Source organism: Bos grunniens, chromosome 12 (genome assembly GCF_055505025.1).
Source record: "Bos grunniens cultivar Pamir isolate PY7600 chromosome 12, Bosgru_T2T1.0, whole genome shotgun sequence".
Lineage (NCBI taxonomy): Eukaryota > Metazoa > Chordata > Mammalia > Artiodactyla > Bovidae > Bos > Bos grunniens.
The window spans coordinates 73701729-73715662 of NC_141176.1; the positions used below are offsets into that span (position 1 = coordinate 73701729).

The 13934-nt window shown below is 42.2% G+C and overlaps 1 long non-coding RNA gene across 2 annotated transcripts; it reads left to right on the forward strand.

Moving 5' to 3' along the window:
• Positions 1-6963: 6963 nt before the first annotated feature.
• On the forward strand, positions 6964-13652 carry LOC147361901 (uncharacterized). Of its 2 annotated transcripts, none has more exons than XR_015137698.1 (2): positions 6964-7188; positions 13115-13652. It is a non-coding gene; the product is annotated as an uncharacterized LOC147361901 (long non-coding RNA). The 2 variants fall into 2 exon arrangements; XR_015137697.1 differs by having other exon boundaries at positions 13241-13652.
• Positions 13653-13934: the final 282 nt, after the last annotated feature.

The window sequence follows — 13934 nt, forward strand, 5'->3', positions numbered from 1 at the left end:
GTGAAAGAAGTCAAAGAGGACACAAACAGATGGAGAAATACACCATGTTCATGGATCGGAAGAATCGATATGGTGTAAATGAGTATACTACCCAAAGCAATCTATAGATTCAATGCAATCCTTATCAAGCAACCAACCATATTTTTCAGAGAACTAGAACAAATAATTTCATAATTTGTATGGAAATACAAAAAACCTTGAATAGCCAAAGAAATCTTGAGAAAGAATAATGGCACTAGAGGAATGAACCTGCCTGACTTCAGGCTCTACTACAAAGCCACAGTCATCAAGACAGTATGGTACTGGCACAAAGACAGAAACACAGATCAATGGAACAAAATAGAAATCCCAGAGATAAATCCACGCACTTATGGACACCTTATCTTTGACAAAGGAGGCCAGAATATACAATGGAGAAAAGAAAATCTCTTTTACAAATGGTGCTGGAAAATCTGGTCAACTACTTGTAAAAGAAAGAAACTAGAACACTTTCTGGCACAATACACAAAAATAAACTCAAAATGGATTAAAGATCTAAATGTAAGACCAGAAACTATAAAACTCCTAGAGGAAAACATAGGCAAAACACTCTCCAACATAAATCACAGCTGGATCCTCTATGAGCCACCTCCCAGAGTATTGGAAATAAAAGCAAAAATAAACAAATAGGACCATGCTAAAGCTGAAACTCCAGTACTTTGGCCACCTTATGCAAAGAGTTGACTCATTGGAAAAGACTCTGATGCTGGGAGGGATTGGGGGCAGGAGGAAAAGGGGACAACAGAGAATGAGATGGCTGGATGGCATCACCAACTCAATGGACGTGAGTTTGAGTGAACTCCGGGAGTTGGTGATGGACAGGGAGGCCTGGTGTGCTGCGATTCATGGGGTCACGAGGAGTCGGACACGACTGAGCTACTGAACTGAACTGAACTGAACTGAAACTTTAAAGCTCCTGCACAACAAAGGAAACTATAAGCAAGGTGAAAAGACAGCCTTCAGAATCGGAGAAAATAATAGCAAATGAAGCAACTGACAAAGAATTAATCTCAAAAATATACAAGCAGCTCCTACAGCTCAGTTCCAGAAAAATAAATGACCCAATCAAAAATGGGCCAAAGAACTAAACATACATTTCTCCAAAGAAGGCATACAGATGGCTAACAAACACATGAAAAGATGCTCAACATCATTCATTATCAGAGAAATGCTCATCAAAACCACAATGAGGTACCATTTCATGCCAGTCAGAATGGCTGCTATCCAAAAGTCTATAAGCAATAAATGCTGGAGAGGGTGTGGAGAAAAGAGAACCCTCTTACACTGTTGGTGGGAATGCAAACTAGTACAGCCACTATGGAGAACAGTGTGGAGATTCCTTAAAAAGCTGGATATAGAACTGCTGTATGACCCAGCAATCCCGCTGCTGGACATACACACCGAGGAAACCAGAATTGAAAGAGACACGTGTACCCCAATGTTCATCACAACACTGTTTATAATAACCAGGACATGGAAGCAACCTAGATGTCCATCAGCAGATGAATGGATAAGAAAGCAGTGGTACATATACACAATGGAGTATTACTCACCCATTAAAAAAATACATTTGAATCAGTTCTACTGAGGTGGATGAAACTGGAGCCTATTATACAGAGTGAAGTAAGCCAGAAAGAAAAATATCAATACAGTATGCTAAAGTATATATATGGAATTTAGAAATATGGTAATGATAACCCTATATGCAAGACAGCAAAAGAGACACAGATGTATAGAACAGTCTTTTGGACTCTGTGGGAGAGGGCGAGGTGGGATGATTTGGGAAAATGGCATTGAAACATGTATATTATCATATGTGAAATGAATCACCAGTCCAGGTTCGATGCATGAGACAGGGTGCTTTGGGCTGGTGCACTGGGATGACTCAGAGGGATGGGATGTGGAAGGAGTTGGGAGGAGGTTTCAGGATGGGGAACACACGTACACCTGTGGCAGATTCATTTTAATGTACGGCAAAACCACTACAATATTGTAAAGTAATTAGCCTCCAATTAATATAAATAAATTTATATTTTAAAAAAAGAAAATAATAAGCCCAGCTGTAAGGGTTCTTTTTCTTCATTTCTGTTACACTGCTTTTCATCTCTAGCATTTACTCTTGGTTCTTTCTTAGAATCTCCATCTTTCTGCTTCTATTGCCCATCTATTTTTATATGCTGTATACTTTATCCACTAGAGCCCTTGCCATATTAATCATGTTATTGTCATTGTTGTTTAGTCTTTCCATAGTGTTTAACTCTTTTGCGACCCCATAGACTGTAACCTGCCAGGCTCCTCTCTCCATAGGATTTCTCAAGCAAGAATACTGGAGTGGATTGCCATTTTCTTCTCCAGGGGATCTTCCTGACCCAGGGATCAAACCCAGGTCTCTTGCATTGGCAGGCAGATTCTTTACCACTGAGACACCAGGGAAGCCATAGTTGCTTTTGAATCCTCATCTGATATTTCCAACACTGCTGACATGCCTCATTCTGATGATGCTTTGTCTCTTCAAAAACATTTTTCTTCTGCCTTTTGGTGTGCCTTGTAAATTTCTCTTGAAATTCAGACATGATGTCCTGGATTAAAGGCACTGCTGTAAGAGGGCTTTAGTAATGATGAGGTGAGGTGTGAAGGCAGGCAGATTCCCATGATTAGGTCTCGGCCCCTCAGTGAGCATCTTCCTCTGGACTGTGAATCACACAATTGTTTCTAATTTTTCTCTCTCCTACTCCATCCCTTATGTTGGATATAATGGCCTGAGCCAGCTGGAGCTGTGTATTTTCCTTCTCCTAGGTCATTTGGGTTCAGTTAATATGCAGATGATGATTGCAGCCATGAAATTAAAAGACGCTTACTCCTTGGAAGGAAAGTTATGACCAACCTAGATAGCATATTCAAAAGCAAAGATATTACTTTGCCAACAAAGGTTCGTCTAGTCAAGGCTATGGTTTTTCCTGTGGTCATGTATGGATGTGAGAGTTGGACTGTGAAGAAAGCTGAGTGTTGAAGAATTGGTTCTTCTGAACTGTGGTACTGGAGAAGACTCTTGAGAGTCCCTTGGACTGCAAGGAGATCCAACCAGTCCATTCTAAAGGGGATCAGTCCTCGGTGTTCATTGGAAGGACTGATGCTGAGGCTGAAACTCCAGTACTTTGGCCACCTCATGCGAAGAGTTGACTCACTGGAAAAGACCCTGATGCTGGGAGGGATTGAGGGCAGGAGGAGAAGGGGATGACAGAAGATGAGATGGCTGGATGGCATCACCAACTCGATGCACATGAGTTTGGTTGAACTCTGGAAGTTAGTGATGGACAGGGAGGCCTGGTGTGCTGTGATTCATGGGGTCGCAAAGAGTCAGACACAACTGAACGACTGAACTGAACTGAATATGCTAGAGGGTTAGACTCGAGTACTAGTTTTCCTCTAGGGGAGGCCTTCTTAAGAGGACTTCTTTTTTTTTTTTTTTTTTTTTTTTTTAATTTTATGAGTAGATTTAATTTAACCCAATTATTCAAATATTATAATGTCAACATATAATCAATATACAAAATTGAGATTTTGCATTCCTTTTCTTTCACACCAAGCCTTCGCGATCCGGTGTGTAATTTGTACTTTGAGCGCATCTCCAGTTGCAAGAGTCACATTTCAAGAGGACTTCTTAAGAGGATGTTCTTATCTATTTCAAATTGGCTATTCCCTCATTGCCCCACTCCCAGCAGGAAGGCTGAGGGGATTTTCCATGGTATTTCCTGTAGGATCCTGGTGAAGTTCCTGGAGGTAAACCTCACAATATTGTGAGTCCCTGCACGACTGCATCCCCCCAGAGTTTTTACTCTCAGATTGTTCACATTGAGCCTCCAGCAGTCTGTCAGTTATGGCTCTGGTTTTCTCCCCAAGCTCAGGTTCCCATAGTGGTTTTCACCATGAGGAAGCCTCAACTTCCTCTGTTCACCTGTGAGCCTCGCCAGTCTTGTCGGTGGCAGTTTGTCTCCACTTACAGATGCAAGAGGAGGTCTCCTTTTCCTTTTTTTTTTTTTCTCCCAGGTTTACAGAAGACTGACTCCCTGGTTTTGGCTAAGTTTCTCCTCCGAGCAGCCTTCTTGACTACCCAATTTTAATCAGGGCTTGCCAGCCATCTCCAGCCACTCTCACTTCCTATTCTTCATATTCCTCATCAACTTGGTGTTATCTTGTTTATCCATTTAGTTTTTTACCATCTATCTCCCACTACTTCAATGTAAACACCATGAGAAGATAAACCTTACATATCTTGTGGCCATTGATTCTCATTTCTTTGAAGGGTATATGTATGGTAGACATTCAAAAGCACTTGTTTAAAAATAATTTATAAGTTGTTTAATCATGTTGCTATTGCTAAACTTAGAAGTTAGGATATTTCTAAATGCTATTACAATTTAATAATAACCACTGCTCTGAGGAACATTTGTATATAAATAAAGTTGTACATAAATAGTTTTCTATAAATGAATTTTTTTTTTTGCCTTCATTATCTTATAAGTAAAACTCCTATTTAGTCAAAGAAGATGAACATTTTTAAAGCTCTTAATAAATATTTCAGATTATATTCTGAAAAGGCTTTTCTAATTTATAGTTTACCAATAATAGATTACAGTGCCTAGCACACTTTTCATTAGCATGGGGTATTCTGGTTTTTAAAGAGTGTTGCTAATTTTACAGGTGAGAATGAATACATTCATATCTTTATATTATTTTTTTATTTGTATTATTTTGCTGTAATTTTCTTTTTACCTATTCTTTTTCTAGATTATGAGCCTAATGAAAGCAGGGTTTTCATCTTTTTTAGGTGTATTCTTTTCTGAGCACACCCTTATTAACTCTTAGCAGTTTCTGGACAACTTATCTCAGTAATGGACTAGTTTTCCAAAAGGCTGAAGCAAAATAACTGAAGCTCCCAGTATTATTATAATATCTTAATGTTATTGCTTAGTCACTTAGTCATCCTCTTTTGCAACCTCGTGGACAGTAGCCTGCCAGGCCCCTCTATCCATGGGATTTCCCAGGCAAGTATACTGGAGTGGGTTGCCATTTCCTTCTCCAGGGTATCTTCCTGATCCAGGGATCAAACCCGGGTCTCCTGATTGGCAAGCGGGTTCTTTATCACTGAGCCCCCAGGGAAGCCATTGGCCCAAATTGAGAAGATTTGCTTAATTTTTTACATCAGGGCTCTATATGATAGAGAAATAATGCAAATATGACTGAGGGCCAGTGGAAAGTGACATGGGAACTCATCACTAATAACAAAGTTCTGAAATGTGAGTGTGACTTCTTTCCATGAAATGGCAACCCACTCCAGTGTTCTTGCCTGGAGAATCCCAGGGACGGGAGCCTGGTGGGCTGCTGTCTATGGGGTCGCACAGAGTGGAACACAACTAAAGCAAAGCAGCAGCAGCAGCAGCAAGATTTGTATACTAACATGATTCTTACTTATTTGCTTTCTTGAGTGGGAGAGAAATTTTTGGTGCTAAAGCCTTTCCACTGGTTACAGCAGTACTGTCCATAGAAATATATAGTTACCCACATCTATAAATATGAATTTGTAGTAGCCATGTGAAAAAGTTAATAGGGAAAAATATTAATTAGTAAGACATTTTTAAACCAATGTGTCAAAAATACTCTATCAACATGTAATAAATGTAAAAAAATCTTTGAGACAAGAGTTTTATGCTATCTTTGAAATCTGTGGTGTATTGTACAGTTAAAGCACACGTCAATTTGGATCAGATACATTTAAAGTTCTCAAAATCAACATGTGAATAGTGCTACTGTATTTAGAAACCCAGGGTTTATAATATTAATATGGATTTTCATGGGCCAAGGGAGTCAATGTGTTTTCAATAATTGGGAGAATGTTCCTCATAGGTTTCATAGTTTGGGTTCCCCAGTAGCAGACCTTGAGGCAAACATTTGAGTGAAATTGGTTTATTTTAGAAGGGATCCTAGGAAAACACATGTAGGGAGTGAAGTGAGACAAAAATAGGAAGGAAACCAATAAAAAGTGTGTTATCAAGAAAGTTACTGCTTTTGCAACTGGGCTCCTTCTCTCGGAGTCACCTTGGGAGACAGAATTATTCCAACTCACAGGCAAGGGCACTGGGTCATTTATCTACCGATTCCTCATCCATCAGTGGTTAAGGGTTGAATCCAAGGTTTTTGGCTTGCTTTTCATATGGCCCCAGTATGCTTCCATAGCTAGAAAGAGGCCCTAAGCGGAGAGTTGATGATAAGCCGTGAACTCCCTAGTCCTGGACAAGAGTCAGAGGACACGAGCTGGAAAGTGACAGCTTCTGCTCCAGCAGGTCACACCGTCCAAGTGAGAGGGCAACAGGCAGAAAGGCCAGGGTTCTCCAAACGGAGGAAATAGCCTGCAAGTGTCAGACATTTTTATCTCTCTTAAGCGGCAGGAGGAAACAAACTAGCAATATTTTTTTCCTTCTCTATACAAATTTAAAGGGAGGTTTCTCTTAAAATACTGTGTGGCCATAATGACACCTGGTTCCGCCTGAAGTTAGCTATTCTTGAGCCTAGAGATAACCAATGCCTTTTTCTTATGGAAATGTTTGTCTTAAGCTATGCTAATGTACTATGCCTTTACCCCAAACTCTGTCTCCAAGTTGGTTCCACCTCTTGGCCCAGAACCTACTTGACAAACCAGTATGGATATTGTTCTCTTAATCTATGTAAATGAGACTATTTGTATGGTGATCTGTCCTTCAAGATTCAAGTTAATCATTTTATGGCCCAGGATAAACCATTTGGCGCCAAGACTATCCCAAAATGCATCTTATGGGTGAGGGGCCTGGTGCCATTCTGAATTTTAAGACATTCCTTTCTTTCATTAACAGACTGCTAGTGACTTCATAACATCCAGCTAAAGACTAGCAGGCGGTACTCTTTCTACCCCCTTCTGATGCCTATGTCAGAAGCTTTCTCTATCTCCTTTATACTTCAATAAAACTTTATTACACAAAAGCTCTGAGCGATCAAGCCTCGTCTCTGGCCCCGGATTGAATTCTTCTCCTCCGGGGGCCAAGAATCCCTGTGTATTTGCGTGATTCAACAACAACCTTTCATCTTGGGGGCTCGTCCGGGATCCTTCAGGACAAGGTAAGGATGCTTGGAGCTTTAGTTCTTTGTTCTCTTAGCGAACACGTTTTCTGCCATGCTTTACTAACTCTACGGTGTGCTTGTGTGAATGAGTGGCATGCCCTGCGTGAAGCAAGTAAGGGGCCCTGCTCTGCGGTTCCAAGGTGATCTCATACGGCTTATGGCAGAAACCTGTCGGGGTGTTATACCAACCTGCCAATGCCAAGAGGCAGCCAATGTCTCCTTCGGGAACCGACCAGAAATGGGCAAAGCGTGTAGACCGAACTGCCCTTTCTTGGTCAAACTTTTCGGTCTCTTTGACCATTTCATAAATCCTTGGGAATTAGAAGTACTAACCTAATCTATCGGATCATAGACTTTCAAGGGACTTGTGATCTATACTGTTATTGTGTACTGTGGCTTAGGTCCCAAACTTGGATTGGTAGTCAAGAAAGTGTCTAGCCTCACTAGGAATCAAAAGTTGGGAAGCTAGATGGAGCTCTAGCTCCCAGAACATCTCTGAGGTTAAAGGTTACTCAGATTGGGACTGCAATGGGTTTTTTTTCTTTGGTAACACCGGCTCTTAGTGGATCAGAGGAGGCTGTTATACTGGTGTGGTGATGCTTGGAAAGAACATCTCAGTTTTATGTTCGTGTCAGTCTTATTGTGGTCAGGAAATACTCAGGGTCGTGCACAGGCACTCAGGTGATGAATGTTTCCCCCGGTAGTCTTAGCTTGGGAGGCATTCCGGAAGGTTACTCTGATTCACCCCGGCTGACATCAGAGGCAAGCAAGGTTAAGGGTGAAGAGCTGGACATCAAGTAAGGATGCTATCAAGTCTACCCCTGGTACATCCCCACCCCATCTCGGTGGTAGAACCGGGGGGGGGGGGGGGGGGGGACGAGTACGGTGCCTGCGTCGGTAAGGGACAGACTAAGTCTGACCAGGAAGGAAAAGCTTTTGGTGTAACGTCTATTTACACCCCCATCTAGAGCAGGGAGGGACGCCTCTGGTAGAAAAAATGGCGCTGGTCACTTTTTTTCTCTCTTACAGATGGGAGCTAACAATTCCAGCCTCACTCCTTTGAACTGTATCCTGAAAAACTGGGATAGATTTGATCCCCAGGGCTTAAAGAAGACACACCTGGTCTTCCTATGTGATACTGCATGGCCACGGTATCCATTGGAGGATGGCAAATGGTGGCCAGTTGGAGGGTCTCTTAAGTATAATACTGTTCTACAATTAGACCGGTTCTGTAACGAACAAGGGAAATGGGTAGAAGTAGCATATGTGTTGCCCTTTTTCTCTCTGCGAAATATGCCAGACTTATGTCCTAAGGGTATAGATTTGGGCGTGAAACCTTCAGTTCCCTCCTGTTCTCTTACTTTGCCCCCATACCTGGGACTCAAAACTGGGATTCAAACTGCCCACATGGAGGTCCAAACAACTCCTGTCTCAGTACAACCTCAGACTACTCTGGTTTCAGTAGAAACTCAGACCATCGAAGTAAGCGATGAGATGGAGGACAGGAGACAAAGAGAAGAGGAGAAACAGGTTTCTCCAATCTATCCCTGGGATCATATGCGCAGAGCAGCCAGAGAGACTGAGGAACAGCCACACAAGCTGTTGCCTCTTTATGAAACACCCACCAGGAGAAATAATCAGTCTGTGAGAGTTAATAAACCTTTTTCTTTTCAAGAAATACAAAGAATCAAGGAGGATCTGGGAGACTATTTAGAGGACCCAGAAAAATATATTAGAGCTTTTAAAGGTGTTACTCTGCTTTATGACCTCACTTGGAAGGATGTGATGTATATCGTGGGACAAATGCTGACTCCTGAGTCAAAGACTCGAGTTTTGGGAAAAGCGGTTGCTTATGGAGATGAGTGGCTTGGTAATGAATCAGTAGGGAAGAGGAAGAATGAGATAGCGGCCCTCCCCACTGGGAATCAGGCGGTCCCAACTATAGAACCAGACTGGGACTACAACACAGCTAAAGGAAGATGGGATCAGAGTCATTTTGTTAGATGTATTCTTGAGGGACTTAGGCAGGCGCGTTCTAAGCCTTTAAACTATAGCAAATTGGCAGATATAGAACAGGAGGAGAAAGAAGTTCCTGGTAAATTCCTAGATAGACTGAGAGAAGGCCTTTGCAGATTCACTGAGATTGATCCCGAAAGTGAAGAGGGAAAAGTGATCTTAAAGGATAGATTTCTCACTCATTTGGCTCCAGATATCCGCCGTAAGCTACTAAAACAGGCGTATGGACCAAATCAGTCTTTTGATACTCTGTTACAACTGGCTCAGACAGTCTATTATGGTAGGGAATATGAGGAAAAGAAAGAAAGGCAAAAAAAGACAAAGGAAAAGGCGGAAGCCTTCACCATGGCTATGAAAAACGTTCTTAAACAGCCTGAGAAAAATGCCCAGAGGGGCCCAGGTGAAAAGGGATGGGCTTGCTACTACTGTGGAAAGGAGGGGCACCTCAAGCGGGATTGCCCTCAGGCATCTAAGCCGCCCTCGGCTCCATGTCCGGTCTGCAAAGGACCACACTGGAAGAGATACTGCCCCCAGAGGCGTAGGTCTCCCGGGTCGGACTCTCAAGACAATCAGGACTGAAGGTGCCCGGGGGTGACCACACAAGCTCCCGTCCTAATTACACCTGAGGAACCCCGGGTATTAATAATTGTGGGGGGCCAATCCGTTGATTTCCTTTTAGATACTGGGGCAACTTATTCTGTGCTTACTGAAGCCCCTGGCCCACTTTCTTCCCGATCCGCTTCCATAATGGGACTGTCTGGACGAGCCAAAAGGTATTATTTCGGTTATTCTTTATCTTGCAACTGGGATTCTGTGCTGTTTTCACACGAGTTTCTGATTGTTCCAGAATCTCCCTTACCCCTTTTGGGAAGGGATATACTGAGCAAGGTCCATGCCTCTGTTTTCATGAATATGGAGCCTTCCCTTTCTCTCGCTTTAGTTGAACAAAATGTAAATCCTAGAGTATGGGTCGAGCACAAAATGCTATTCCTGTAATTGTTAAGCTCAAAGACCCACACGTATTTCCACATAAGAAGCAGTATCCACTGAAATCTGAAGTTAAGGAAGGGTTAAAACCCATCATCGAAAATTTAAAGGAGCAGGGACTATTAATTCCCTGTAACAGTCCTTGCAACACTCCTATTTTGGGTATAAAGAAATCGAATGGTAAATGGAGACTAGTTCAAGATTTATGAATAATAAATGAGGCTGTAGTTCCTTTACACCCCGTGGTGCCTAATCCTTATACTCTATTATCTGAAATTCCTGAACGGGCCAAATATTTCTCAGTAATTGATTTAAAGGATGCCTTCTATTCAGTGCCTTTGGCGGAAGAAAGTCAATTCCTATTTGCCTTTGAAGACCCTATGCAGCCAGCTTCTCAGTTAACCTGGACAGTTTTGCCCCAGGGATTTCGTGACAGTCCTCACTTATTCGGACAGTTTGTCACGGGATCTACAAAACTTTAATAGCTCTGAAGCAGTGGTGTTACAATATGTAGATGATATTTTGCTCTGTGCTGAGACAGAGGAAGCTAGTTCACGAGCCTCAGAAGATTTCTTAAACTTTCTGGCAGACTGTGGTTACAAGGCATCAAGAGAAAAGGCTCAGCTTTGTCAACAATCGGTTAGATATCTGGGCCTAATCATATCAGAAGGGATTAGGGCCATAGGCCCTGAGAGAATTAAACCTATACTAAATCACCCCCTACCTATGACTTTAAGACAATTGAGAGGATTTTTGGGAATCACAGGTTACTGTCACATTTGGATTCCAGGTTACAGGGAACTTGCCCAGCCTTTATATAAACTTATAGCTGAAACTCAGCAGGCCCAAACCGACAAACTGGTTTGGTCTCCAGAAACTCAAAAGTCTTTTAAGGTTCTTCAGACTGCTCTCCTGCAAGCTCCAGCTCTGAGCTTGCCCACAGGGTCAGAATTTAATTTGTTTGTCACTGAAAGAAAAGGTGTGGCATTGGGAGTTTTGACACAATCCCGAGGGCCTCACCACCAACCTATTGCTTATCTAAGCAGAGAATTAGATGTAGTCTCATGTGTGTGGCCCCACTGCCTAAGAGTAATTGGAGCAGTGGCTTTATTAGCACCTGAAGCTTTAAAAATAATTAATGGACGAAACCTTACTGTTCTGACTTCTCATGATGTGAGTGGAATCTTAAATTCTAAGGTTAATATTTGGATGACAGACGGTAGGCTTCTTAAGTATCAGTCATTGTTGTTAGAAGGACCAGTAACTAAGCTTAAAGTTTGTGGAAATTTAAATCCTGCCACTTTTCCTTCCTGAGAAGGAAAATGAAACACCTGATCACGATTGTTCTCAATTCCTAACTTTGAACTATGCAGCTCAGGAGGATCTAACGGATACCCCATTAGACAATCCTGACATGGAAATATTTACAGATGGCAGTTCTTTTGTTCAGGATGGAAAGCGTAAAGCAGGTTACGCCATGGTGACTGCTGAACAGGTTTTGGAAGCAAAATCTCTCCCCCAGGGAACCAGTGCTCAGTTAGCGGAGCTTGTGGCCCTGACCCGAGCTCTAGAGTTAAGCAAAGGGCAGCGGGTAAATATCTACACAGATTCTAAGTATGCTTATTTGACTTTACATGCTCATGCTGCAATATGGAAAGAGAGACACTTTAAAACAGCAACAGGAGAACCTATTAAGCATTTCAGAGAGATCGAGAGACTTTTAACTGCTATATATTGTCCTAAAGAAGTAGCTGTTATGCACTGCAAAGGGCACAGCAGGGATGGGAGTAAAATAGCTGAAGGTAATCATCTGGCTGACTGTCAAGCTAGGAAAGTGGCACTTTACGAAACCCCTTCACTACAGACGCCTTTGATCTGGACAGGTCCTGAGGAACAGAAAAGACCACAATATACTGAGGAAGAATTAGAAAGATATGAGAAACGAGGAGCAAAGATTACTGATAAAGGATGGTTACAGTCTGAGGATGGACGATTAATAATTCCTGAAAATGCTCAGTGGAAAATTCTTAAGGGTTTACATCAGAGTTTTCATTTGGGTGCCGAGAGTACTTACCAAATGGTTTCTCGTTTGTTTGAAGGTAAAAATGTAATGAAAACTTTAAAGAATATTATCAAAAGGTGTGAGATTTGTCAAACAAATAACCCAAAGACTGAAAAGCTAGCAAAATCTGGATTACAACGAAGTGGGAAGTATCCTGGAGAGGATTGGGAAATTGATTTTACTCATATGCCAAAAGCTAATGGATATTCTTGCTTACAAGTTTGGGTAGATACCTTTACTGGATGGATTGAGGCTTTTCCCTGTTGTAGTGAACAGGCTAAGGAGGTTATAAAGATTTTAATCCATGAAATTATCCCCAGGTTTGGGCTGCCACGGAGCCTTCAGAGTGACAATGGTTCCGCCTTTAAAGCTGCTGTAACTCAGGGGGTATCTAAAGCTCTAGGAGTAGAATATCACTTACACTGTTCCTGGAGACCCGAATCCCCCGGAAAAGTTGAAAAAGCTAATGACATTATTAAAAGACATCTGCGCAAATTAACTCAAGAGACGCAGGACAAATGGATTAAAGTCCTACCCATAGCTTTAATGAGGGCTCGAACTACCCCCCAAAAGAAGGGACTGTCCCCTTTGAATGTATTTATGGAAGGCCTTTCTTACGCACAGACATTGTTATAGACCCTGAAGCCTTGGAATTAACTAATTATTTAACTCAGCTCTCAGCTTTTCAACAGGCATTAACAGAACTCCGGGAGACGACTTCTGACCCAGCCGCCGAGACAAGCAAACCTCTATTTGAGCCAGGAACCGAGGTCCTCATAAAAACATTGGGATCTGGGGGCCCATCCCTCGAGCCTCTCTGGGAAGGTCCTTACCAGGTTATTCTTTCTTCTCCCACAGCTGTCAAAGTGCCAGGAATTGATTCGTGGGTACATCATACTCGAGTTAAGAGGTGGCACCCTGACCAAAATTAAGTGACTTCATTTTATGTCTTTACTTTCTATGCTCTGACTTTGTACCTTTTAGATGGGCCTGATAACCTATGTGAGCTTACTTCTGCTGACTCCAAATGTCCTGAGTCTGCCGTTGGATCCTCAAGACAATGTCTTCCTGTCCTGGGCTCACTCTTATGCTGCATTCCACAATCGGTCTAACTGCTGGGTCTGCGGAGCGCTCCCCTCTTCGTCAGTGGAAGGCTTCCCGTGGTGGACATCCCCACTTCAAGGAAAAGACTTTCTCCAAGTCTGCGAATACCTTTGACAACAATCACATGTGATGCCTCTTCTTCATCTGATGACATCTACCAACCCTAAAATGGACTGGTGCAACACTTTGTACTCTAACTATGGACATAATGTGACTTTTAATTTTGATTATACATTGTCTCGGTTCAATGACTATTTTGCTACATATAAGGTAAATAGGTCTAGATCTAATGGTTTTTTACCTGACGTTTATCAAATATGGGATGAGGTTACATGGCTAACTCCTGAAAAAGGACGTTTAATATCTACTGCCTCTATATGCTGGGAACAAACAGAGCCGTCCCCAAAAGTTAGCCAACAACTTAATTACAATGATTGGAAACAAGTGGGATATTTGTCTCAGGAAACATGCAATGTAATCATTCCCGTGTTTTCCAATCCCAGTTCAGGTTCTCCCTTTGTCTGGCCAGGCACGAATTGGGACTGGATATCTCAGTCGCGCTGGCTTGCTCCAA